The 26750-nt window shown below is 43.7% G+C and overlaps 1 pseudogene; it reads left to right on the top strand.

Annotated features, from left to right (window-relative positions):
• Positions 1 to 26536, top strand: LOC123079559 (probable E3 ubiquitin-protein ligase RHC2A; annotated as a pseudogene).
• Positions 26537 to 26750: the final 214 nt, after the last annotated feature.

Here is a 26750-nt window from a genome sequence, read left to right on the forward strand (position 1 = left end):
ATGGCCCACCTAATCATCGGAGACAGCATCGACACCGAGGACATCTTTATTCCCGCCCAACTTTTCACATTTGGCAGCATCGTTCTGCACACCAACTCGACCGGTCACCTCGACCAGGTCGACAGTTTCGCCCCTGAGCATCGGATCAGGTTTGGTAATCTAGAATACATCACTGACACCCAGGGCGATCTGATCTTCACCGGCTTCTCAGCATTGTCTGAAGCACCCGAGAGTCCTGAGGCTTCAACTTTGGATCTCTTTCATACCCAATTTACGGGTTGGCCCTTACTTTGGATCCGACCTCGAGCCTGGAAGCGACATCGACGTTCGAAGACCGGCAGTCAGCCATGGCCGGACTCACCCCCCTTACCATGGATCTGGCTTTGAGCCTTGATGCAACCTCGACGTCCGAAGACCGGGGGAGTCAGACCTGGCCGGATTTGCCCCTCACCTCACCATTACTCTAGAGGTCGGCTCCAAAGAAAGCCGCCAATCAACACCTCGTGAGTTGCAAGGCTGAGGAAGAGGCGTTGTGTCTGCGCACTGGGAAACGGCCGCGCACCAGGGTACTCGTGGCGCGCCGCAAGCGCTCCTGTGAGCGCCATGGCTTTTATTAGGAACAATTTAGTTTTGTAAGGCAACCTCATTAGTTTTGGGACGCAAATGATAAATCCTGAACGTTCGAGAATTATTAGCATGCTTAATTGAGTATGTAAAAGGAATTTTTTGGAAACCTTGTGTATCCATACGCATTTTGTAAGTACGTGCATATAGCACAAACTTAACTATATATCGCACTACATGTCTCTCTCTATATATGCTTGCAGACTGTGCTACTACTATTACTGATGTACGTGCAAATGCACGTTTTAACATTACGATGCGGTTTTTGTAAAAGTAGAAAAACAACACTAGTCAAGCGTGTGAAACGATTCAATGCAAAATAAATGCAAAAATGCTCATTTGATTGTTTACTTTTAGCTTCCTTCTCTGTGGTTTTTTCTCTATTGTACTTTTTATGGAGTATCTCACTGGTCGGGAAGGCATGCAAATTCCCAAACTGCTTCATACACCCTGTATCGAATTTTTTTCCTGAAAAGTCGTGACGAGTAATTGGAATTCCAACTTGAGTAGAGTAGTACTACTAGGAGTACCAGGGGCTAGTTCTTTTAGGCTTCTAGATTAGTAATCCCATAACTACTACCTCCGTCCTGGTTTATTGGTCCCCATTGTAATCTGTGTCAAATTTTGACCATAAACTAGCAAGATGCCCGTGCATTGCACGGAAAATCAAGATAAATTTGTATGAGTAGTTTATCTTGTGAGAGAAAAGGGTGAACGAGGGAAGGCCAAATTTACAAATGTGAAGAGGGGGTGTGGGTATCTTTTTGCAAAATTTCTATAGTTTCCTTCCTATCCGTCAAATATTAAATCGGATGGCCTATATTGCAGGATGGCAGGCCCACCATCATCACCAATTGCTATAGTTTTTATATCAGTTAAATATTTCGTCAAAATTTATTACAAATTACAATGGTGACTAATAAACCAGGATGGAGGTAGTAGTTTAGAAGCCCAAATGAATGAGTGAGGCGCCTTATGTTACTCTCCACTATGACTAGTCTTATGGGAAAAGTTGGGGAAGAGATGACTTATTCTTTAAGCCGCCAAAAGAACTGGCCCTAGGAGTAGTAGCTAGGGATACTAGGAGTAGTAGCTAGGGATCGAGTGTGCGATATTAACCGGACAAAGTAAATGGAGAGATGAAATGCAAAAAAGACAAAGGGATGTGATGGTTGCTTGTCCGTTTATTTTACCAGGCCACTTATTCCTGGGAGTGGTGGGGTTTTGTGATATGACGACTTTACTGCCGCGCCACGAGCGGGGTGAGACTCCCGTGCAGCGCTGCCCTCTACACTAGTACTACCTCGGTCATGTTTTATTAGTCCCCCATGTAATTTGACTAAAGAATTAAGTGACAAAATGTTAGTGCTTGTCAACAAAAACTATATCGTTGGATTCGTATTTGAACATAGTTTTCAATGATATAATTTTTGGTGGCATGCATGAACATTTATTGTACTATATATAATGTTAGTTAAATTTATGGTCGTACTATATATAGTAAGGTGCACGTGCATTGCACGGAACAGTGAAATGCATTGATCGCGGAGTTGTTTATTTTGACAAAGTATGTGGGGGTCATCTCATGTGTAATGAGTATCAATAGGTTTCTTCAGATATTGTTTCTTCTCTAGAGCTCACAAGCATCCGGGTGGAATAGATTAAAAAGTATCTTTTGCAAACAAAAGCGTTCAACTATTCAACCTGCATCCAAAACTTGTGAAGAAATAACACTTATTGTGCTTTGCAAGAAATGATCTTTAAGAATTAGTTTTTGAGTATCAATTTTGTTTATTTTTTCTAGACCACCATGAATGTACTCCCTCCGTCTAGGTGAATAAGTCATCTTAAGTTGTGCACCGTGACCAAGGAGGGGCAAACGAGAGAACTTAATGTTTATTTGCTAATTAATAGCATTGCATGCAATGAACTAACCATTGCATGTCATGTTTGGTAGTCTCGAGTCATTGAAAACATGCACGCCCCACAGCTCTTATTGGTTGATATGTCAAGAAACAAGAAACAAGGTGGGAGTTAATGCACCATGCGTAAGTGTTTTGGGATTATTTGGTTTTCCTAAGGTGACTTGGAAGGGGTAGAGGAGATGTAAGAAATGGTTCATCATAAGTCTTTCACCATAACTGTAGTAAAAGTTCTCAATTAATCTCATAAATGGCAAGCGAGAACTCTAATGGAGCAAAATCATACATGGCAGATTCTAGACTAAACCATAAATGGACACACTTTTATTCAAGTGCGATACTCTAATAGAGCAAGATCATGCACGGAAGGTTCTATACTATATAAATAAGAAGTCTCCACATGCTTAGACAACGAATTACATTGAGCGAAGACTAATGATGAACAACTGACTTGGTAATGCATATGACTAGGTGAACCTCCTTGGAGTCCCCGTGCATCATCTTGGGGTGAAAATCATACCAGACGTCTTCCATGTCCACATTGCCGGGAACGGAGCAGCTCGGCACAGTCCCAGCCAGCGTGATGGAGGCAGCGTGGGCGCCCTCGTACTTCGGAGCGGCAGTAATAGTGAGAACGCACGCGTACACCGGCCTTGTGTCAGCGTCACCGGTGTCGCCCTTGACACACACTAATGAGAGGGGGCGGCGGCCTGTGTGGGCCTTGCCCGTGCCCACGGCAAGAGGAAGACGATACCGCCTCCTTTGTGATTAGCAGGCGGTGGTGATCCTCCAGCAACTTTGGCACGACAAACAGGTAGCACGTCTCATACTTGATGTTCACTTCTCGTGGGCAAGTAGTGCTTGACGGACGGTGCCGTGAGGTGATGCACGAGGCATGCCGCCGAGCCCTCAAAAGGCGGCGTACACTCATAGCAGTAGCAGGGCGCGTGCGCACATCTAGAACTATGCTCCGCCAGCGAGTGGTTGTAGGGGAAGTTGCGACCGACAAATGGAGCGCAAGAACAACACACGAAGAAGTAGATGGTGTCCTTACTAGTACTCTCTAGTACTTCCCTAGTCCCTAGTCCTCCCTAGATAAAAAATAGAGTTGGTGATGATGGTGTGCCTGCCATCCTGCAATATAGGCCGTCCGGTCTATATCTGATGGATAGGACGGAAATAATGGCAATTTTGCAAAAAGATACCCACACCCCTCTCCACATTTTAAAATAAGGCCTTGCCTCGTTCATCATTATCTCCCACAACTTCATTGCTGAGCAATTAAAAAAGGAAGTCTGTCGAACAATCTGGCATGGTGGTCGCTGCAGGCGCCTGATGTCTACTATGCAACCTTCTTCTTATAGACGTTGTTGGGCCTCCAAGTGTAGAGGTTTGTAGGACAGTAGAAAATTTCCCTCAAGTCGATGACCTAAGGTTTATAAATCCATGGGAGGTGTAGGATGAAGATGGTCTCTCTCAAACAACCCTGCAACCAAATAACAAAGAGTCTCTTGTGTCCCCAACACACAAAATACAATGGTAAAATTGTATAGGTGCACTAGTTCGGCGAAGAGATGGTGATACAAGTGCAATATGGATGGTAGATATATGTTTTTGTAATCTGAAAATATAAAAACAGCAAGGTAGCAAGTAACAAAAGTGAGCGAAAACGGTATTGCAATGCTTCAAAACAAGGCCCAGGGTTCATACTTTCACTAGTGCAAGTTCTCTCAACAATGATAACATAATTGGATCATATAACAATCCCTCAATGTGCAACAAAGAGTCACTCCAAAGTCACTAATAGAGGAGAACAAACAAAGAGATTATTGTAGGGTACGAAACCACCTAAAAGTTATTCTTTCCGATCAATCCATTGGGCTATTCCTATAAGTGTCACAAACAGCCCTAGAGTTTGTACTAAAATAACACCTTAAGACACACATCAACCAAAACCCTAATGTCACCTAGATAATCCAATGTCACCTCAAGTATCTATAGGTTTGATTATACAACATGCATCACACAATCTCAGATTCATCTATTCAAACCAACACAAAGAACTTCAAAGAGTGCCCCAAAGTTTCTACCGGAGAGTCAAGACGAAAACATGTGCCAATCCCTATGCATAAGTTCACAAGGTCATAGAACCCGCAAGTTGATCACCAAAACATACATAAAGTGAATCACGTGAATATCCCATTGTCACCACAAATAAGCACATGCAAGACATACATCAAGTGTTCTCAAATCCATAAAGACTCAGTCCGATAAGATAACTTCCTGAAATTGCTAGTTATCGACTAGAGGGGGGTGAATAGGCGATTTTTATCAAAGTCTTCAAAACATGGAAGTTTCAAAGACAAACAATAGAAATGACCTAATTGATATGCAGCGGAAGATAAACTACGACAAGCAAGCCATAGTCAAGTATGCAATAGCGTTAACGTACAAAGACTAATAGCAGCTAGGTAGTAGGATCAGGATGGAAGATAGTATGAAGCCAATCAACAATAGTAGTCAGCAATGAAGTCAATCAGATAAGACAGATAAGTAATGACTTCACGAAGACAAACTCAAAGTAAAGGAGGGAAGAGATAGAACCAGTCACTTGTTGAAGACACAGGATTTGTTGGACCAGTTCCAGTTGCTGTGACAACTGTACGTCTGGTTAGGGAGGCTGAGATTCAACTCAGAAGACCGTGTCTTCACCTTATTCCCCTTGAGCTAAGGACACTTAGTCCTCGCCCAATCACTCTGGTAAGTCTTCAAGGTAGACTTCCAAACCTTCACAGACTTCGTTCACCTGGCAATCCACAATGACTCTTGGATGCTCAGAACGCGACGCCTAACCGGCTGGAGGATACACAGTCCTCAAGTGTAATAAGTCTTCAGGTCACACAGACAGAAAGACTTCAGTGATGCCTAACACTCTTTGGCTCTGGGTGTTTGGGCTTTGTCCTCACAAGGATTTCTCTCTCAAAGGCTTTGAGGTGGGTTGCTCTCAAAACGACAAAAGCCGTAAACTAACTCTGAGCAGCCACCAATTTATGGTGTAGGGGGTGGGCTATTTATAGCCACTAGGCAACCCGACCTGATTTGTCCAAAATGACCCTGGGTCACTAAGGAACTAACACGTGTTCCAACGGTCAGATTTCAAACACACGCGACAACTTTACTTGGGCTACAAGCAAAGCTGACTCATCCAGCTCTGGATAAGATTTGATCTCATTGTCTTCGCTCGAAGACATAGGATTTGAGTTGAGCATCACTTCAGTCACTCTGACTTAGTTCACTTGGACCCCACTTAACAGTACGGTGGTTCCTATGACTCAACAAAGAAGAAAAGGAAGCGACGAATCCACACAGTCTTCGCGCTCCATAGTCTTCACGCTATGTCTTCTCATGTCATAGTCTTCAATATGAATATCTTCTCGTACCACCATTGTCTTCAATGTCTTCATACATTTTTATGGGTCATCTCCGGTAGGTAAACCGAATCAATGAGGGACACTACCTGCGTTATCCTGCAACTCTCACAAACGCATTAGTCCCTCAACCAACTTTGTCGTCAATACTCCAAAACCAACTAGGGGTGGCACTAGATGCACTTACAATCTCCCCCTTTTTGGTGATTGATGACAAACTGGTTGAAGTTTTCAATGGGGATAAATATGTGAAATTGTAAGGATAGGAAATAGTCTTCATAAGTAGCAAGGGCTCCCCCTGAAGATGTGCATATAAGTAATTTTGCTTTTGGAATGCAAATGCACATGGCGGGTTGTACTTGTGGAGATCCACTTCAACTTATGAAGATAATTCATCATGCATGAAATGATATAGCTTATAGGATGACATGCATAATGAAAAATGGACGTCTGCAGGATGATCTAAGTGCGGAAGTTATCATCGCATCACAGTAAAGCAAACAAGTAGCAGACGACCATCAAGTTTAGGTGTTACAACTCAAAGAACCAAATGTTTTAAAAAGCAAGAGTTGTAAGCACGAGGCAAAAATATAATGCAGCCGCCCATATGAACCTGCTTGAAGACTATCAAACTCATACGCTTCTCCCCCTTTTGTCAGTAATGACCAAAAAGGTTTGAAGACATAGAGCATCTACTCGTCCTCATGAGGAGTAGTTGAAGCAGCAGGGTTGTCGTTGTCGTTTGGCGGTGCAGATGAACTTGGTGCAGTGTCGATGCGTGCAGAAGTAGGAGGTGGTGAAGTAGCATCATCTTCGTCATCGATCACTCTGGCATTGATAGTTGCCGCAGAGGAAGAATATTCAGAATCTTCAAGAGATGGAGTACGACGTAGGACAGTAGTCTGTGGAGGAGTGGAGTCAAACTGGAATCATTCATTGAAGCCATCGTCTTGAAGATCTGCTTCAACACTAAGCAGGGTCAAGCTCTTCCATGATCGCCGACAAGTTTCATGAGCAACAAAGGCATTCTTGGTGGCAAGGTTGCGAATGCGATTGACATCCACCAAGAGGCTTTGCATCTATCTCTTGAGCCATAAATGATGCTTATCCTATTTCTGATGAAGGGCCACAAGAAGTTCTCGGTCATTGAGTACGCGAGAACGCTTCCGAGGCCTTTGTGCAATGGTGCTTTCAGTGGCTTCAGTGGGTGCTCAATGAGGCAGACAAGTGTTTCCAGCCAAAGGATAGATTCGAGTCGCTGCTTGAACACCTTCAATAGGCTGAGTGAAGCTTTGGTGCTTGGCATTCTAAAGACAAAGAGGCTTCTTGGCAGGTTCAGGGTATATAGCTTCAACTGACATATCAACCTCTGGTAGAAAAATCACATGATTGCGAGCAGATGGTTGATAGTTGACAGATGAGTGTCGCTTGATGAGGCGCATGACCCATGGAGCATAAAACTTCAGACCAAATAGGTCAAAGCCGGAAGCAGCAAGTTGCCTGATGAAGAAGTCTTGCGCATTGAAGCTGATGCCATTGAGAATGTAGAAGACCAAAGTCTTCATAGCTCCTTCAAGCTTTGCCGCTGATGAATGTCCTTTGATAGGCCATAGAGTTCGCCTAATGATGTGATATATGGTGCGTGGCAGATACTCAAGGTCTTCAACAAAGAACTCTGTTGGATATTCAGCATCACGAGGCAAAGGCTTCATCATGCTCAACATCTGAATCATATTGGGTTCAGGCTTATGAAAGATGCTTTCCAAAGCATTGCGGTGATTTTGACAACCAGGTTCATAGAGTTCTCCTGGAGTGGATAGGCCTGTAAGCTCAATGATGTCGAGAGCTTTGGCTTCATGATGAACATTTCCTGTCATCCACTCTAGAATCCATGTCGTGATATCTCTGTTGTAGCCGCGAATGTGCAGAGTAGCATAGAATGGAAGCAATAGCTCTTCATTCCAGTGTTCTTTATTTGTGACAAAATTGAGCAGCCCAGCATCACGAAAGCAATCAAGTGCTTCTTCTAAGCAGGGGAGTCCAATAATGGCTTCAGTGTCGAGGCACACATGAGGGAAAATGCGCCCTTGATCATACAGAACACAGGAGTAATAGCTTCGCTGCTGATGACTCCAGAATCGATCTGATGATATTCTTGGCTTCGTGTAGGGGTTCTTCAAGCTGTCAAAGAATGTGTTGTGGCTCTTGAAGCCATTTGCATTGAAAGACCCTGGTGAGTTTGCAGTACCTGGAAACCTTGGCAGTCTTGGCTTGGGCTTCTGGACCTGAGGCCTATGCTCAATGTGATAGTCAAATTGAGGACCAGAGACATTAGGCGGAGGGACCAGAACGGGCCATCTTACTGTGATTAGCTCGCCATGGTTGTATGCTTGCTCAATTGTATAGGGCCTTGGGGGCGGAATAGGAGCAGTGGCAGCAGCTGAGGCTTCAGGCTGCACAACAGGTGCTTCAGGAGCATTAGCTTCATTAGCTTCAGGTGCAGTGGCCTCATTAGCTTCAGGCACACTGGTTGGTTCAAGCTCCACATTAGCTTCAGCCATGACAATGTCATTGGCTTCACTTGCGTTGGTTGTGGCAGCTTCAGGATTTTGAACCTCCACTTGAGGAGCTGGAGGGTCAGGCACAGACACGCTCACTTCATGAACAGTTTCTTCAGGCATGGGGGGAGTTTGGACACGTTCTTCTTGATGTTCCTCATCGGCGGATGCAGCCGGATTGTCTTCAGCAGCTTGTGCTTCAGACACAGAGACATTCACAGTTGGAGTGGCTTCAGAGAACACTTGACGTGCAACAGGTTGACGGTGCACTTCTCCTTCTGGAACGCTCGGAAGAGGGACTTGAGGCCTTGGTCCTTTGCGAAGCCTTTGAAGTACAGGCGACGCCTTTGGAGATGGAGTGGGCAGGTCCTCATCCTCTTCAACTTGTACGGATGGTGTGCTTTGTTGTTGTTGGGGAGTACTGGGGGAGTCTTGTTGCTGTGGGTGATCAGCCCACGATGCATCCTGAGCAATTGGCGTCAGAGGACGACCAATGCTGATGTTTTCGCTGTTCGTACGAACAGGCGATGATACCACATTATATTCGATCTGAGGAAGAACTTCATCATCTTCAACACTGTCATGATAACCAATGTCTTCAGCAGCGGTGGGTTCAGCTGCTGGTATATCTTCAGCTTCAGGAGCCTCTGTGGAAGCAGGCTCATGAACAGTCATGCGAAGTTCTTGGGATGCAGATGCAGGACGAACCACTGAGATGGGTTCAACAACAAGGGGCTCTATGGGAGCAGCCCGACTCTTCTTGGTCTTGCGCTTCTTCTTGGAGGGAGCGGCATCTGAGGCTTCGGTGTTCTTCCTCTTTCTGGCTTCAGCCTCGGCAGCCCTCGTCTTCTTCTGTTCAGAAGCGGTTGTGGTGACCTTTGGCTTCGAGCCAGTCATGCTGCTCGGGAAGATAATGCGTGGGGCTTCTTGGCTTGAAGGTGCAGGCTGGTCAGCAGAAAGCTTCTTCTTTTTCTTTGCAGCCATCCTGGGGTCAATGCCAGGATGGCCAAGTGACTTGCGCTTCTCAGCCTCATTGTAGGCAAGCACACACTTATCAGCCAAACGCTTCATGCGCTCACAAGAGCCTTGAGCTTCTTGGCGCTTCTTCAGAAAAGCTTCTTTAAGCTCATGCAACATGACTTTGAAGTTTCTGACGTCTTGAACACTTAGCTTGGCCACATGCTTCTTGAATTGAGCCTTCTCATAATCAATCTTGTTCTTGAGCTCAACGATTCGCTGAGCGAGAGCCAGCTCAGAAGCAATGGCACCATTGAAGGCGACACTTAGGCCAATGGGAAGCTGTAAATCTTCAAAGCTGACATTGGGGGTGTCGAACCACTCATCAATGAAATTGTGGATGATGGCCACATCAAAGAGAGGCAAGTTGTTGAAGATTTCTGCTTCTTCCTTGCTCTTTATCAGCTGCTCAAGAGCATCATCAGCAAGATCTTCATCACTTGACAGATCAATGGGTTCTTCATGCAGAATGGCGGTGGGAGTCAAGGCTTGATCAGTATGCCTGACAAGTTGCTTTTTCTTCTCTGTCTTCTTGGAGATACGGGATTGATCTTCAGACTGCACACTGGCTTCAGGAGGTGCAGTGGCCAGAGGCTTCACACGAGAAGCTTTTGGAGGTGCAGCTGATGATGAAGCCTTAATCTTCTTTGGCTTCTGCGGCCTTGGAGTAGGAGCTGGGGCTTCATCAGAATCAACATTATTGCAGAATGATCTACCTTGGCACCTTGGACCAAGATGTAAGTGATGAGGCCATCAAGGTTTGCAAAGGGGCCAATTCTGTTTTTTTCAGCTTCACGTGTGCCATCATCACGGGGAGCAGAGGGACCAGGATTGAAGTCTAATCCCCGTGACTTCTTGTTTTCCTTTGCCGAAGCCTTAGCAAACTGGAAGTTGCGCTTGAAGAGATTGTCGTCACGACACCAGAGCAATGATGATGGGTCGGCTTCTTCAGGCTGCGGCCCACAGACCATGCAAGGATAGAATTCTTGCGCAATGGCTTCAGCTTTGTTCTTGGGGGGAAGGCCTCGATAGAGAATATCACCCCAAGGGCTCTTGATAGCGTTTTTCTCTGCGTACTCCTGGGTGACGAACTTGTACTTGTACCACTGTTCAGCCCAATAGCGTCGAATCCATTGGATTCGAGTCTTGCGCTGATTGTAATCTTCTTCAGGATCTGTTTTATACATTTCTGCCAGATCATCAAGTAGATCCTTTGAAGTTCCCCCACGATGCTGTCTGCCACCCTTCCTTGCTGATTTTTCTGCAGCCATGAACTTCAAGCTGAATGGCTTCAATACGTTCAGAGGCTTCAGAGATTTACGCTTGCTGGTCAAGCAGGAACTGGCTTCAAGAGAATTGATATGATGCTGTAAGTATTCTGCAAACGAATGCAGACTATGAGAACCAAGGGATTCTCCCACGGACATGTACCTGTGACAACATTAGAGATGCGAGGGAAGGGGAAGAGGTCATATGCATTCTCAGAAGATTTTGAAGATAAATCAGTTTGAAGATATTGACCTCATGATGCGAAGACATTCACTTATATTGGTGACTTGGTTCCAGATTTGTACCAATCCATGAATGAGTACAAGTGAGGAATCAAACTAGACAGGAAATCTAAGTGAATTGACTCGGCGATATGAGATGCAGACATAATAGATCTAACATTGAATAGGCAGAAACTACTTTTGGTAAACAGGATGAATCTTGAAGATCAAAAAGGTGGTAAAAATAGAGTTATAATTACCGCACAAAGAACTGCTAGATGGGAAGAATAGGAGACCGAGCAGTTCAGCCCACCGTGCCCTAACTTGGCGACGGAGGACACCTATGGCGATGGCGGAGAGGACGATGTCCGCAGCCGGCATGAGGACGGCGTCGGAGAAGTCGCGGCAGCTAAGCACTTCGTCGCCGGCGTCATCGCGAGCTAGCGGTGGCGCTAGGGGTTTGATGGAGGTGGAGAGGTGGAAGAAGGATTTCTGTACCGCAGGGGACAAGTATTTATAAGTAGGTGAGAGACACATCGCAATTACGCTGGTGCCCCTGGCGGTTCACATCTGAGGGGTACGTGGCAAGCATGCAACATACTTAGAATTGTCCCACGTTCCCACGCCCGCCATGCATGTCGGAGAGTTGTTCCAGCTTCTCCGGATTTCAACAATAAAGATAAGTCATTTAAAACAGATTTAATGTTTGTCTCTTTGCCTTCTGCTGACTAGGACGCAGAGAAGACATTCGACAGTTTCAATAGAATGCATATGATTTGGACAGATAGATTTTGAGATAGGAAGCATAGAGAGGTTAGGGTCCGATCACATTCACTTAGTTCAAAAGATCCAATCTTGAAGACATAGCTATAAGTGAATGCTGTAGAGGACAGAACACTAGTATATATATATATATATATATATATATATATATCAGAAAGAAATCAAATCATCATAGTGTAGAAGATCATGAAGATAAATTGAAACTGAAGACAAACCAAATGCGAAGTTATTGCAATATAACGCCATGAGTGAAACACTTTAAACAGAGAAAGTTGGTGGTGGCGTTACCCACCGTATAGGAAGTATTAGACCCAGACACGGCGCACAATTATCGTGGCGCTCCGAAGTCAAATTCCATGTTAATGTATTCACACTCAGAGTGTAAATCTTCATTGATTGAAGATATACATTACTTTGTGTGTTGCACATCTAAGTCATCAACATGCATAAGTGTTAGGATGTGTGCCTGATCACAGGACATTAGAGGATTCCAAGATATTTAGCTCACACCGTAACTTGCAAAACCTTTTCTCATCCAAGGGCTTTGTGAAGATATCTGCCAACTGCTCTTCAGTGTTGACGTGCATGATATCTATATCTTTCTTCATAACATGATCTCTGAGAAAGTGATGACGTATTTCAATGTGCTTTGTCTTTGAGTGCTGGACTGGATTGTTGGCTATCTTGATGGTACTTTCGTTGTCGCAGAAGAGAGGTACTTGTTTCAGGTTGATGCCATAATCCTTGAGAGTTTGCTTCATCCATAGAAGCTGAGCACAACAGGATCCAGCAGCAATGTATTCAGATTCAGCAGTTGAGAGTGATACACAGTTTTGCTTCTTTGAAGACCAACAGACAAGTGATCATCCCAGAAAGTGACATGTTCCTGATGTTGACTTGCGATCCACCTTGTCACCAGCATAATCAGCATCCGAGAATCCAACTAGGTCAAACCTTGAGCCCTTTGGATACCATAATCCGAGTGTTGGGGTGTAAGCCAAATATCGAAGAATTCTCTTCACAGCTAAGTGATGCGATTCCTTTGGTGCCACTTGGAATCGAGCACACATGCAAACACTAAGCATAATATCTGGCCTAGATGCACATAAATAAAGCAAAGAACCAATCATGGAGCGGTATACCTTTTGATCGAACTCTTTACCATTGTCGTCGGGACCAAGATGGTGTTTGGCTGGCATTGGCGTCGTGTAGCCTTTGCAGTCTTCCATTCCAAACTTCTTCAAACAATCTTTGAGGTATTTTTCTTGAGATATGAAGATGCCATTTCGTTGCTGATGAATTTGAAGACCAAGGAAGAACTTCAGCTCTCCCATCATGGACATCTGATATTGCTCTTGCATCATGTATCCAAACTCATCACTATACTTCTGGTTGGTGCAGCCGAAGATAATGTCACCCACATATATTTGGCACACAAACAGTTCACCATCATTTGTCTTCGTGAAGAGTGTGGGATCGAGGGATCCAGGTTTAAAGCCTTTTCTCTTCAGGAAGTCTTTGATCGTATCATACCATGCGCGAGGAGCTTGTTTGAGGCCATACAGTGCTTTGTTTAGCTTGTACACCATATCATGATGTTTTGGATCTTCAAAGCCAGGTGGTTGAACGACATATACTTCTTCTTCAATCTTGCCATTGAGAAATGCACTCTTTACATCCATTTGATATAGCAAGATATTGTGATGATTAGCGTAGGCTAACAGTATGCGAATAGCTTCAAGTCTAGCCACAGGGGCAAATGTTCCATCGAAATCAATTCCTTCAACTTGAGTATATCCTTGTGCCACAAGACGTGCTTTGTTTCTGACGACTTGACCATGCTCATCTTGCTTGTTTCGATATATCCATTTTGTTCCAATAATGTTATGCTTGCGAGGGTCAGGTCGCTTGACAAGTTCCCAAACATTATTCAGCTTGAACTGTTGAAGTTTTTCTTGCATGGCTTGAATCCATTCAGGTTCCATAAAAGCTTCAGCAACTTTCTTGGGTTCTGATATTGACACAAATGAAAAGTGCCCACAGAAGTTTGCTAACTGTGTTGCTCTTGAGCGAGTAAGCGGACCAGGCGCGTTGATGTTGTCAATCATCTTCTCGATTTGTATTCATTTGCAACACGAGGATGAACAGGGCGAAAATTTGGCTCATGCTGATCATTGACATCATTGGAAGTATTGTCTTCGGTCTGAGCATTGTCTTTAGGTTGGTTTGGTGCAGAAATGATAAGCTCCTCTTCAGGCTATGCTTCACAAGGCATGATTTCACCAGTTCCCATCAGCTTGATAGATTCGCTTGAAGGAGCTTCATCAAGTGTGTTTGGCAGGAGCTCTCATTGTGAACCATTGGTTTCATCAAATCGCACATCCACTGTTTCAACGATTTTGTAGTGGAAGAGGTTGAAGACTCTGTAAGAGTGGGAATCCTTTCCATAGCCAAGCATGAAGCCTTCGTGAGCTTTGGGTTCAAATTTTGACTTGTGATGGGGATCCTTGATCCAGCACCTAGCTCCAAAGACTCTGAAGTAGCCGGCATTTGGCTTCTTGCTAGTAAGGATCTCATAGCATGTTTTGCCCAGAAGCTTATGGACGTAGACACGGTTGATGATATGACAAGATGTATCAATGGCTTCAGGCCAGAATTTTCTTGGTGTCTTGTACTCGTCAAGCATTGTACGAGCCATCTCAATGAGGGTTCTGTTCTTGCGCTCTACAATGCCGTTTTGCTGAGGTGTGTATGGAGCAGAAAATTCATGAGTGATTCCCATTGTATCCAGATACAGATCAAGTCCTGTGTTCTTGAATTCAGTGCCATTGTCATTTCTGATATGCTTGATCTTCACGCCATAATTGTTCATTGCTCGATTTGCGAAGCGCCTGAAGACATCTTGCACTTCAGTCTTGTAAAGAATTATATGAACCCATGTGTATCTTGAGTTGTCATCAACAATGACGAAGCCATAGAGACAGGCAGTTGTTGTGAGGGTGGAGTAGTGAGTAGGTCCACATAAGTCCATGTGTAACAGCTCGAAGGGTTGAGATGTTGTCATGATTGTCTTCGAGGGGTGCTTTGCCCTTGTCATCTTTCCAGCTTCACAGGCACCACACAGATGATCCTTCTTGAACTTAACATCTTCGATGCCAATGATATGCTTCTTCTTGACAAGTGAGTGTAAGTTCCTCATGCCAGCATGTCCCAGCCTTCGATGCCAGAGCCAGCACTCTGAAGCTTTTGTGAGAAGACATACGGCAAGCTGTGGACCAGCTGAGAAATCTACCACGTATAGATCATCTTTCCTATATCCTTCAAAGACTAGAGATTTGTCAGATTCCATTAGTACAAGGCAACGATATTTTCCAAATAGCACAATCATGTTTAAGTCACAAAGCATTGAGACAGTCATTAAGTTGAACCCAAGGGATTCAACAAGCATCACTTTATCCATGTGTTGATCCCTAGAGATTGCAACTCTACCTAGACCCAATACTTTGCTTTTACCAGTGTCAGCAAATGTGATTTGACTCTTGTCGGATGGACGTAAGGTTGAGTCCATGAGAAGACTTCGATCACCAGTCATATGATTAGTGCATCCACTGTTAATAATCCATTCTGAAGCTTTTGGTGACATGCCCTTGGCACCGCGTGCCATGAAGCAGTAGGTGGGAGCAGGTTCGTCCTTGTCATCATTAGCGTTGGTGTGGGAGTCATTGTCTTCAGAGTTGAAGATGGACTTTGCGACGTAGGCTGTGGCCAGAGCCAGACTTGCAATGCTAGAGTCGGACTCAGCTTCAGATTCCACCTCTGCCTCCTCAGAAGCAGACTCCTCTTCTGAATCCATTTCCTTGCCAACAAAAGCAGGAGCCTTGCCAGATGAGCTCTTCTTATGAGATGAGGATTTTGATGTAGACTTGGAAGAAGACTTTGATGATTTCTTCTTCTTCTTGTCATCAGAGTCATATTCCTTGCTCTTCTTATTTTTCTTCTCGTTGTCCCACTGAGGACACTCAGAGATGTAGTGCCCAGGCTTCTTACACTTGTGACATGTTCTCTTCTTGTTGTCTTAAGTGGAAGCTTCATCATTTCTTGAACTGGATCGTGAAGACTTTCTGAAGCGCTTCTTCTTGGTGAATTTCTGGAACTTCTTCACAAGCATAGCAAGCTCCCTTCCAATGTCTTCAGGATCATCAGAACCGCAGTCAGATTCTTCTTCTTTAGATGAGGAAAGAACTTTTGCCTTCAAAGCACGAGTTCGGCCATAGTTGGGGCCATAGATATCTCTTTTCTCAAAAAGCTGGAACTCATGTGTATTGAGCTCTCAAGTATATCAGACGGATCGAGTGTCTTGAAGTCAGGACATTCTTGTATCATGAGGGCAAGGGTGTCAAAGGAGGTGTCAAGTGATCTCAGCAGTGTCTTGACAATTTCATGCTTGGTGATTTCAGTGGCGCCAAGAGCCTGAAGCTCATTTGTGATGTCGGTGAGGCGATCAAACGTGAGCTGGACATTTTCATTGTCGTTTCTCTTGAAGCGATTGAAGAGATTGCGAAGAACACTGATTCTCTGGTCTCTTTGTGTAGATACGCCTTCATTGACCTTGGACAGCCAGTCCCAGACTAGCTTTGACGTTTCCAGAGCACTCACACGGCCATACTATCCTTTGGTCAGATGACCACAGATGATGTTCTTTGCAGTCGAGTCCAGTTGAATGAAGTTCTTGACATCAGTAGGGGTGACACCTTCACCAGTTTTGGGAACGCCATTCTTGACGACATACCAGAGGTCGACATCAATGGCTTCAAGATGCATGCGCATCTTATTATTCCAGTAGGGATATTCTGTTCCATCGAACACGGGGCAAGCAACAGAGACTTTGATTATCCCTGCAGTCGACATAGCTAAACTCCAGGTGGTTAAACCGAATCACATAGAACAAGGGAGTACCTAGCTCTGATACCAATTGAAAGTGCTAGTTATCGACTAGAGGGGGGGGGGTGAATAGGCAATTTTTATCAAAGTCTTCAAAACATGGAAGTTTCGAAGACAAACAATAGAAATGACCTAATTGATGTGCAGCGGAAGATAAACTACGACAAGCAAGCCATAGTCAAGTATGCAATAGCGTTAATGTACGAAGACTAATAGCAGCTAGGTAGTAGGATCAGGATGGAAGATAGTATGAAGCCAATTAACAATAGTAGTCAAGCAATGAAGTCAATCAGATAAGATAGATAAGTAATGACTTCACAAAGACAAACTCAAAGTAAAGGAGGGAAGAGATAGAACCAGTCACTTGTTGAAGACACAGGATTTGTTGGACCAGTTCCACTTGTTGTGACAACTGTACGTCTGGTTAGGGAGGCTGAGATTCAACTCAGAAGACCGTGTCTTCACCTTATTCCCCTTGAGCTAAGGACACTTAGTCCTCGCCCAATCTCTCTGGTAAGTCTTCAAGGTAGACTTCCAAACCTTCACAGACTTCGTTCACCCGGCAATCCACAATGACTCTTGGATGCTCAGAACGCGACGCCTAACCGGCTGGAGGATACACAGTCCTCAAGTGTAATAAGTCTTCAGGTCACACAGACAGAAAGACTTCAGTGATGCCTAACACTCTTTGGCTCTGGGTGTTTGGGCTTTGTCCTCGCAAGGATTTCTCTCTCAAAGGCTTCGAGGTGGATTGCTCTCAAAACGACAAAAGCCGTAAACTAACTCTGAGCAGCCACCAATTTATGGTGTAGGGGGTGGGCTATTTATAGCCACTAGGCAACCCGACCTGATTTGTCCAAAATGACCCTGGGTCACTAAGGAACTGACATGTGTTCCAACGGTCAGATTTCAAACACACGCGACAACTTTACTTGGGCTACAAGCAAAGCTGACTCATCCAGCTCTGGATAAGGTTTGCTCTCATTGTCTTTGCTCGAAGACATAGGATTTGAGTTGAGCATCACTTCAGTCACTCTGACTTAGTTCACTTGGACCCCACTTAACAGTACAGTGGTTTCTATGACTCAACAAAGAAGAAAAGGAAGCAACGAATCCACACAGTCTTCGCGCTCCATAGTCTTCACGCAATGTCTTCTCATGTCATAGTCTTCAATATGAATATCTTCTCGTACCACCATTGTATTCAATGTCTTCATACATTTTTAGGGGTCATCTCCGGTAGGTAAACCGAATCAATGAGGGACACTACCTGCGTTATCCTGCAATTCTCACAAACGCATTAGTCCCTCAACCAACTTTGTCGTCAATACTCCAAAACCAACTAGGGGTGGCACTAGATGCACTTACACTTCCAAGGGAAAACTCAATCCATTACAAGAAGGTAGAGGGGAGAAACATCATATGATCCAACTATAATAGCATAGCTCGCGGTACATCAAGAACGTGCCAAATCAAGAACACGAGAGATAGAGAGATCAAACACATAGCTACTAGTACATACCCTCAGCCCCGAGGGTGAACTACTCCCTCCTCGTCATGGAGAGCGCCGGGATGACGAAGATGGCCACCGATGATGCATCCCCCCTCCGACAAGGTGCCGAAACAGGGTCTCGATTGGTTTTTTGTGGCTACAGAGGCTTGCGGTGGTGGAACTCCCGATCTTGGTTTTGGTCTGGAAGTTTGAGGATATATAAGAGGTGTTGGCGTCGGGAACAAGTCAGGGGGGGTCCACGAGGAAGCCACGAGGTAGGGGGCGCCCCAAGGGGGGTAGAGCGTGCCCTCCACCCTCATGGTGTCCTCGGGACTCGTGTAGTCCATCTCTGATGCTCAGTGGGCTTCTTCTAGTCCAAAAATAATCTCCATAGATTTTCAGGTCAATTGGACTCCGTTTGATATTCCTTTTCTGCGATACTCAAAAACAAGAAAAAATAGAAACTGGCACTGGGCTCTAGGTTAATAGGTTAGTCCCAAAAATCATATATATATAATAGCACATAAATGCTTATAAAACATCCAATATGGATAATATAATAGCATGGAACAATCATAATTATAGATAAGTTGGAGACGTACCAAGCATCCCCTAGCTTAATTCCTGCTCGTCCTCGAGTAGGTAAATGATAAAAACAGAATTTTTGATGTGGAATGCTACCTAACATATTTATCCATGTAATTCTCTTTATTGTGGCATGAATGTTCAGATCCGAAAGATTCAAAATAAAAGTTTAATATTGACATAAAAACAATAATACTTCAAGCATACTAACAAGGCAGTTATGTCTTCTCAAAATAACATGGCCAAAGAAAGCTTAGCCCTACAAGATCATATAGTCTGGCTATGCTCCATCTTCATCACACAAAATATTCAAAGCATGCACAAACCCAGTTTCAGCCAAGCAATTGTTTCATACTTTAGTATTCTCAAACCTTTTCAACTTTCACGCAATACATGAGCGTAAGCCATGGACATAACACTATAGGTGGAATAGAATATGGTGGTTGTGGAGAAGACAAAAATAAGGAGATAGTCTCACATCAACTAGGCGTATCAACAGGCTATGGAGATGCCCATCAATATATATCAATGTGAGTGAGTAGGGATTGCCATGCAACTGATGCAGTAGAGCTATAAGTGTATGAAAGCTCAAAAAAGAAACTAAGTGGGTGTGCATCCAACTTGCTTGCTCTTGAAGACCTAGGGCATTTGAGAAAGCCCACCGTTGGAATATACAAGCCAAGTTCTATAATGAAAAATTCCCACCGGTATATGAAAGTGACAAAATAAGAGACTCTCTATGATGAAGAACATGGTGCTACTTTGAAGCACAAGTGTGGAAAAAGGATAGTAACATTGCCCCTTCTCTCTTTTTCTCTCATTTTTTTGTTTTGGGCTTCTTTGGCCTCTTTTTTTATTTTGGCTTCTTTCTCCTCTTTTTTTATTTCCTCACACGGGACAATGCTCTAATAATGATGATCATCACACTTCTATTTACTTACAACTCGAAAAATTACAACTCAATGCTTAGAACAAAATATGACTCTATGTGAATGCCTCGGGCGGTGTACCGGGATGTGCAATGAATCAAGAGTGACATGTATGAAAGAATTATGAAAGGTGGCTTTGCCACAAATACGATGTCAACTACATGATCATGCAAAGCAATATGACAATGATGAAGCATGTCATAATAAACAGAACGGTGGAAAGTTGCATGGATATATATCTCGGAATGGCTATGGAAATGCCATAATAGGTAGGTATGGTGGCTGTTTTGAGGGAGGTATATGGTGGGTGTATGATACTGGCGAAAGTTGCGCGGTATTAGAGAGGCTAGCAATGGTGGAAGGGTGAGAGTGCGTATAATCCATGGACTCAACATTAGTCATAAAGAACTCACATACTTATTGCAAAAATTTGTTATTTATCGAAATGAAGTACTACGCACATGCTCCTAGGGTGATAGATTGGTAGGAAAAAGACCATCGCTCGTCCCCGACCGCCATTCATAAGGAAGACAATCAATAAATAAATCATGCTCCGACTTCATCACATAACGGTTCACCATACGTGCATGCTACGGGAATCACAAACTTTAACACAAGTATCTCTCAAATTCACAATTACTCAACTAGCATGACTCTAATATTACCACCTTCATATCTCAAAACAATTATCATGTATCAAACTTCTCATAGTATTCAATACACTTTATATGATTGTTTTTATTATACCTATCTTGGATGGCCATCATATTAGGACCAATTTTATAACCAAAGCAAATACCATGCTGTTCTAAAAGACTCTCAAAATAATATAAGTGAAGCATGAGAGATCAATAATTTCTACAAAATAAAACCACCACCGTGCTCTAAAAAGGTATAAGTGAAGCACTAGAGCAAATGACAAACTACTCCAAAAGATATAAGTGAAGCACATAGAGTATTCTAATAATTGTGCAACTATGTGAAGACTCTCTAACATTTAAGAATTTAAGGTCTTGGTATTTTATTCAAACAGCAAGCAAATAAAACAAAATTTCATATCAAGGATAGCACACATCATGTGAAGAAGCAAAAACTTAGGTTCAACCGATACTAACCGATAATTGTTGAAGTGGAAAGGTGGGATGCCTACTGGGGCATCCCCAAGCTTGGATGCTTGAGACTTCTTGAAATATGATCTTGGGGTGCCTTGGGTATCCCCAATCTTGAGCTTTTGTGTCTTCTTAATTCCTTTTATATCTCGGTTTCCTAAATCTCGAAAGCTTCATCCACACCAAACTCAACAAGAACTTGTGAGGTAAGTTAGTATAAACCAATGCAAAAACCTTATCATTTTCTACTGTAACAAATAAAAAAATTTATTATTCAACATTGCATACTAATTTTCTCTGCATATTTAATACTCCTATCCTCAAATAGAATCATTAAACAAGCAAACATATGCACAACTTCACAACACAAAACTCAACAGAAAACTCGTAAGCTCCGTTAGTATAAGAAAATAAATCACCACTTTTGGTACTGTTGTGAACTCATTCTTTATCTATATTGGTGTAATATCTACTGTATTCCAACTTCTCTATGGTTCATACCCTCCGATACTACTCATAGATTCATCAAAATAAGGAAACAACACATAGAAAACAGAATCTGTCAAAAACAGAACAGTCTGTAGTAATCAGTAACTCTCGAATACTTCTGTAACTCCAAAAATCCTGAGAAATTAACAAGTCCTAATCAATTTTTTTATTAATCTTCTGCAAAAATAATAAAGTTAAAAGCACGTTTCTGTGAATTATAAAAAATGTTTTCGTTAGCGCAAAAGTTTCTGTTTTTCAGCAAGATAAAATCAACTATTACCGTAAGCCATCCCAAAGGTCTTACTTGGCACTTTATTAAAACAAAAGCTATAAAACATGATTACTATAGTAGCATAATCATGTGAACACACAAAAACAGTAAGGATAAATATTGAGTTGTCTCCCAACAAGCGCTTTTCTTTAATGCCTTTTTAGCTAGGCATGATGATTTCAACGATGCTCACATAAAAGATAAGAATTGAAACATAATAGGAGCATCACGAAGCATATGACTATCACATTTAAGTCTAACCCACTTCCTATGCCTTGGGATTTTGTGAGAAAACAACTTATGGGAACAAGAATCAACTAGCATAGGAAAGCAAAACAAGCATAGCTTCAAGATTTTCAACACATAGAGAGGAAACTTGATATTATTGCAACTCCTACAAGCATATATTCCTCCCTCATAATAATTTTCAGTAGCATCATGAATGAATTCAACAATATAACTATCACATAAAGCATGATTTTCATGATGCACAAACATAAAAATTTTACTACTCTCCACAGAAGCAAATTTATTCTCATGAATAGTAGTGGGAGCAAACTCAACGAAATAACTATCATGTGATACTTTATTCACGTAATCATTTTGAGCATTAAAATCATGATGACGAGTTTCATGGATATCATTACTCTTTATAGCATAAATGTCATCACAATAATCATCATAGATAGGAGGCATGCTATCATCATAATATATTTTCTCATCAAAACTTGGGGGACTAAAAATATCATCTTCATCAAAAATAGCATCCCCAAGCTTGTGGCTTTGCATATCATTAGCATCATGGATATTCAAGGAATTCATACTAACAACATTGCAATCATGCTCATCATTCAAAGATTTAGTGCCAAACATTTTAGTGCATTCTTCTTCTAACAATTTGGCACAATTTTCCTTTCAATCATTTTCACGAAAGACATTAAAAAGATGAAGCTTATGAGGCAATCTAAATTCCATTTTTTAGTTTTCTTTTATAGACTAAACTAGTGATAAAACAAGAAACTAAAAGATTCAATTTCAAGATCTAAAGATATACCTTCAAGCACTCACCTCCCTGGAAACGGTGCCAGAAATGAGCTTGATGTCTATTACGCAACCTTCTTCTTGTAGACGTTGTTGGGCCTCCAAGTGCAGAGGATTGTAGGACAGTAGCAAATTTCCCTCAAGTGGATGACCTAAGGTTTATCAATCCGTGGGAGGTGTAGGATGAAGATGGTCTCTCTCAACAACCCTGCAATCAAATAACAAAGAGTCTCTTGTGTCCCCAACACACCCAATACAATGGTAAATTGTATAAGTGCACTAGTTCGGCGAAGAGATGGTGATACAAGTGCAATATGGATGGCAGATATAGGTTTTCGTAATATGAAAATATAAAAACAACAAGGTAGCAAGTAACAAAAGTGAGCGAGAATGGTATTGCAATGCTTCGAAACAAGGCCTAGGGTTTATACTTTCACTAGTGAAAGTTCTCTCAACAATGATAACATAATTGGATCATATAAAAATCCCTCAACGTGCAACAGAGAGTCACTCCAAAGTTACTAATAGCGGAGAACAAACAAAGAGATTATTGTAAGGTACGAAACTACCTCAAAGTTATTCTTTCCGATCAATCCACTGGGCTATTCCTATAAGTGTCACAAACAACCCTAGAGTTCGTAGTAAAATAAACCTTAAGACACACATCAACCAAAACCCTAATGTCACCTAGATACTCCAATGTCACCTCAAGTATCTGTGGGTTTGATTATATGACATGCATCACACAATCTCAGATTCATCTATTCAAACCAACACAAAGAACATCAAAGAGTGCCCCAAAGTTTCTACCGAAGAGTCAAGACGAAAACGTGTGCCAACCCCTATGCATAAGTTCACAAGGTCATAGAACCCGCAAGTTGATCACCAAAACATACATCAAGTGAATCACGCAAATATCCCATTATCACCCTAGATAAGCAAATGCAAGACATACATCAAGTGTTCTCATATCCTTAAAGACTCAATCCGATAAGATAACTTCAGAGGGAAAAATCAATCCAGTACAAGAAGGTAGAGGGGGAGAAACATCATACGATCCAACTATAATATCAAAGCTCGCGGTACATCATGATCATGCCAAATCAAGAACACGAGAGAGAGAGATCAAACACATAGCTACTGGTACATAACCTCAGCCCCGAGGGTGAACTACTCCCTCCTTATCATGGAGAGCGCCGGGATGATGAGGATGGCCACCGGTGATGCGTCCCCCCTCCGGCAGGGTGTTAGAATAGGGTCCCGATTCGTTTTTAGTGGCTATAGAGGCTTGCGGCCGTGGAGCTCCCGATCTTGGTTCTGTTCTGAAAGTTTGGGGATATATAAGAGGTGTTGGCGTCAGGAACAAGTGAGGGGGGGGGGGGGTCCACGAGGAAGCCACGAGGTAGGGGGATCCCCAAGGGAGGTAGGGCGCGCCCTCCACCCTGTTGGTGGCCTCGGGACTCTTCTGGTCCATCTTCAATGCTCCCTGGGCTTCTTATGGTCCAAAAATAATCTTCGTAGATTTTCAGGTCAATTGGACTTCGTTTAATATTCCTTTTCTGCGATACTCAAAAACAAGGAAAAAAACAGAAACTGGCTTTGAGCTCTAGGTTAATAGGTTAGTCCCAAAAATCATATACTATAAATCTATACCTAATAATAAAGTACGGATTGAATCTGTTGGGTTCACCGTTGCGGAAAATTTGCAAGACAGTGCCTGTGGTTTTTGAAAATTAAACCCGCAGTCCGTATTTAAGTGGACCGGGAAAACGATTCGATTTTGCAAATTAAGCCCCCCAGTTTGTAAGAATTACACTGGCGCTCCTTTCTTTATCTTATCCACCGACAGCTCCCAGGAACCGAGCTTCCCTGCCGCCCCGGCTGTGACGGCGGCTTCCTGGAGCAGATGGACGCGCCGACACCGTGCCGGGCCGTCGCGCCCTCCGCCCCCACGGGGTCAACAAGGTCCTGCCCCGTCGCAGCCGGTGTGGCGCCTCAGGTGACCGCTCGGGGTCGCCGTACAACCCAGTCATCGTGCTCCGGCTCTCCGCCGCCCCTCCCTGCGACGAGGCCCCCGGCGCCACCAGCAGCTTCGAGCTCTTCTACGACGACGGCGCCGGATCCGGCCTTTGCCCGCTGCCCGAGACCATGTTTGACTTCCTTATGGGGTCCGGATTCGAGCGGTTCCTCAAGCAGCTCGCCCAGATCGAGGCCGGCGGCTTCGGCGCCGTCGGCCCCTGCGACAACCCACCGGACTGCAAGGCCGCCGTCAAGCCCATGCCCACCGTCATCGTCTCAGCCTACCCTATCCACGTCGGCGTCGACTCCCACTGCGTCGTCTGCAAGGAGGCCTTCGAGCTGGGCGACTAGGCCAGGGAGATGCCCTGCAGCCACATGTACCACCAGGACTGCATCCTGCCGTGGCTCGCGCTGCGTAACTCGTGTCCTGTGTGCCGGCACAAGCTGCCCACAGATGTGGTGTGGCCTGCTCCGGTGAGTGACCTCAGTGTCGCCGATGACCAGGGCAGCAACACCGGGGCTGAGACTGGCAGTGAGGAGGATACGACGGTTGGATTGACGATTTGGTGGCTCCCTGGTGGAGGCTTTGCTGTTAGGAGGTTCGCTGGTGGCAGGAGGGCCGACGAGAGGGAGCTCCCCTGCCAGTTGTCTACACTGAGGTGGATGGGGGTTTCAACAATGGTGGTGCACCGAGGAAGATCTCATGGTCATTGAGAGGGAGCCGTTCGTCACACAGGGGAGTTAGCAGATGCGTGTTCGACAACATGTTTGCTTGCTTTGGACACACCCATCCTCGAGGTCGGAGTGGAGCTCGGTTTTCACCCATGGTCCGAGGAGCCGGAGCACAAGCTGGAGATCCAAGGATAGCCACGCGGATGCGATCGCCAGGTGATGACTGCATCACGTAGTGGGGAATATGACAATTGGATGTTGGAGAGCCACATATGTTTGCTTCTGTTTGATGTTTTCTATATATCAGTTGAGAGATAAAGAGGATTTGTACGTAGAGCGCAATTTGCGTGCTGTTTTGTACATAGAGGAGCAGAACTAGAGATGTTGCAATGGAAATGTCCTCCAGTTTGTGCATTCAGGATGGTCTTCTTGTTGCATTTTGGAGTATCATTCAGCAAGACAAGTTTTGTTACTGATCACGCATCTGGATAGTGAGCACTTCAATTGTTGGCAGCACTCAATTGTTTCTTCGAATTCCATCTCGCTCAATGCGATGGGGGTTCCTCCATTGTAACCATGACTTCTTGGAAGGTTCAGAGCGTAGCAAAGATTCAATAAAGCATCAGTCAAGATATTTTATGCTCTCCAGTTGAATACTTTCTGCTCTTCAATTGGAAAATACGCGTCAAGGAGCAATGGCAAGCAGCAGCAGCGGTGGCAAGCAGAGGCAGGCTGCTGCCGTGTCGTGATTGAGGTTAAGTGTAGAGGGAGATGCAGGGTGGGGTGGGGTCCTAATCATCTGTATTATCGATGCTCAGGCTATCGGTTCACGATTATCGATTGGTGCTCCCGCCTCATCTGTGTTGGTCAGTGGCTACCCTAGCAGATTACTAATCATATGAGATTCAAACAAAGTGTAGACTACCGGTTCCATGCGCTGGAGAAGGACACACACTGCCGCAAGATTCAGAAGAAAGGGAGAATAGCGGCAGATTAATAATCAAGAATTCCAAGTGCAGACCACGTTGGCAGATTACTATCACGTTGGCTGATTACTAATACACACTGAAATTACTAGCTACAATTTATCACGAAGCAATTTTTTGTGTGTGTGCGCCACTACTTCTTATAGGGAATAGAGAATATAGATAATGTTGATATATCAATGATAATTTTTAACTCTTGCAGTTGCTAATGCACTGGTATTTTAAGTTTGCTTTGGATATTTCACAAATAATGTTCAATTCAGAGAGATGGACATAGCTAAGGCAACGACCCAATATCCAAGGTGAGATCCCACTTCACTCAAATTCCTTCTCACTATGATACATATATTGACCTAATTTTTTCAAATTTTAATTATTATCTTGCGTAGGTGGG

Source organism: Triticum aestivum, chromosome 1B, assembly GCF_018294505.1.
Source record: "Triticum aestivum cultivar Chinese Spring chromosome 1B, IWGSC CS RefSeq v2.1, whole genome shotgun sequence".
Taxonomy (NCBI): domain Eukaryota; kingdom Viridiplantae; phylum Streptophyta; class Magnoliopsida; order Poales; family Poaceae; genus Triticum; species Triticum aestivum.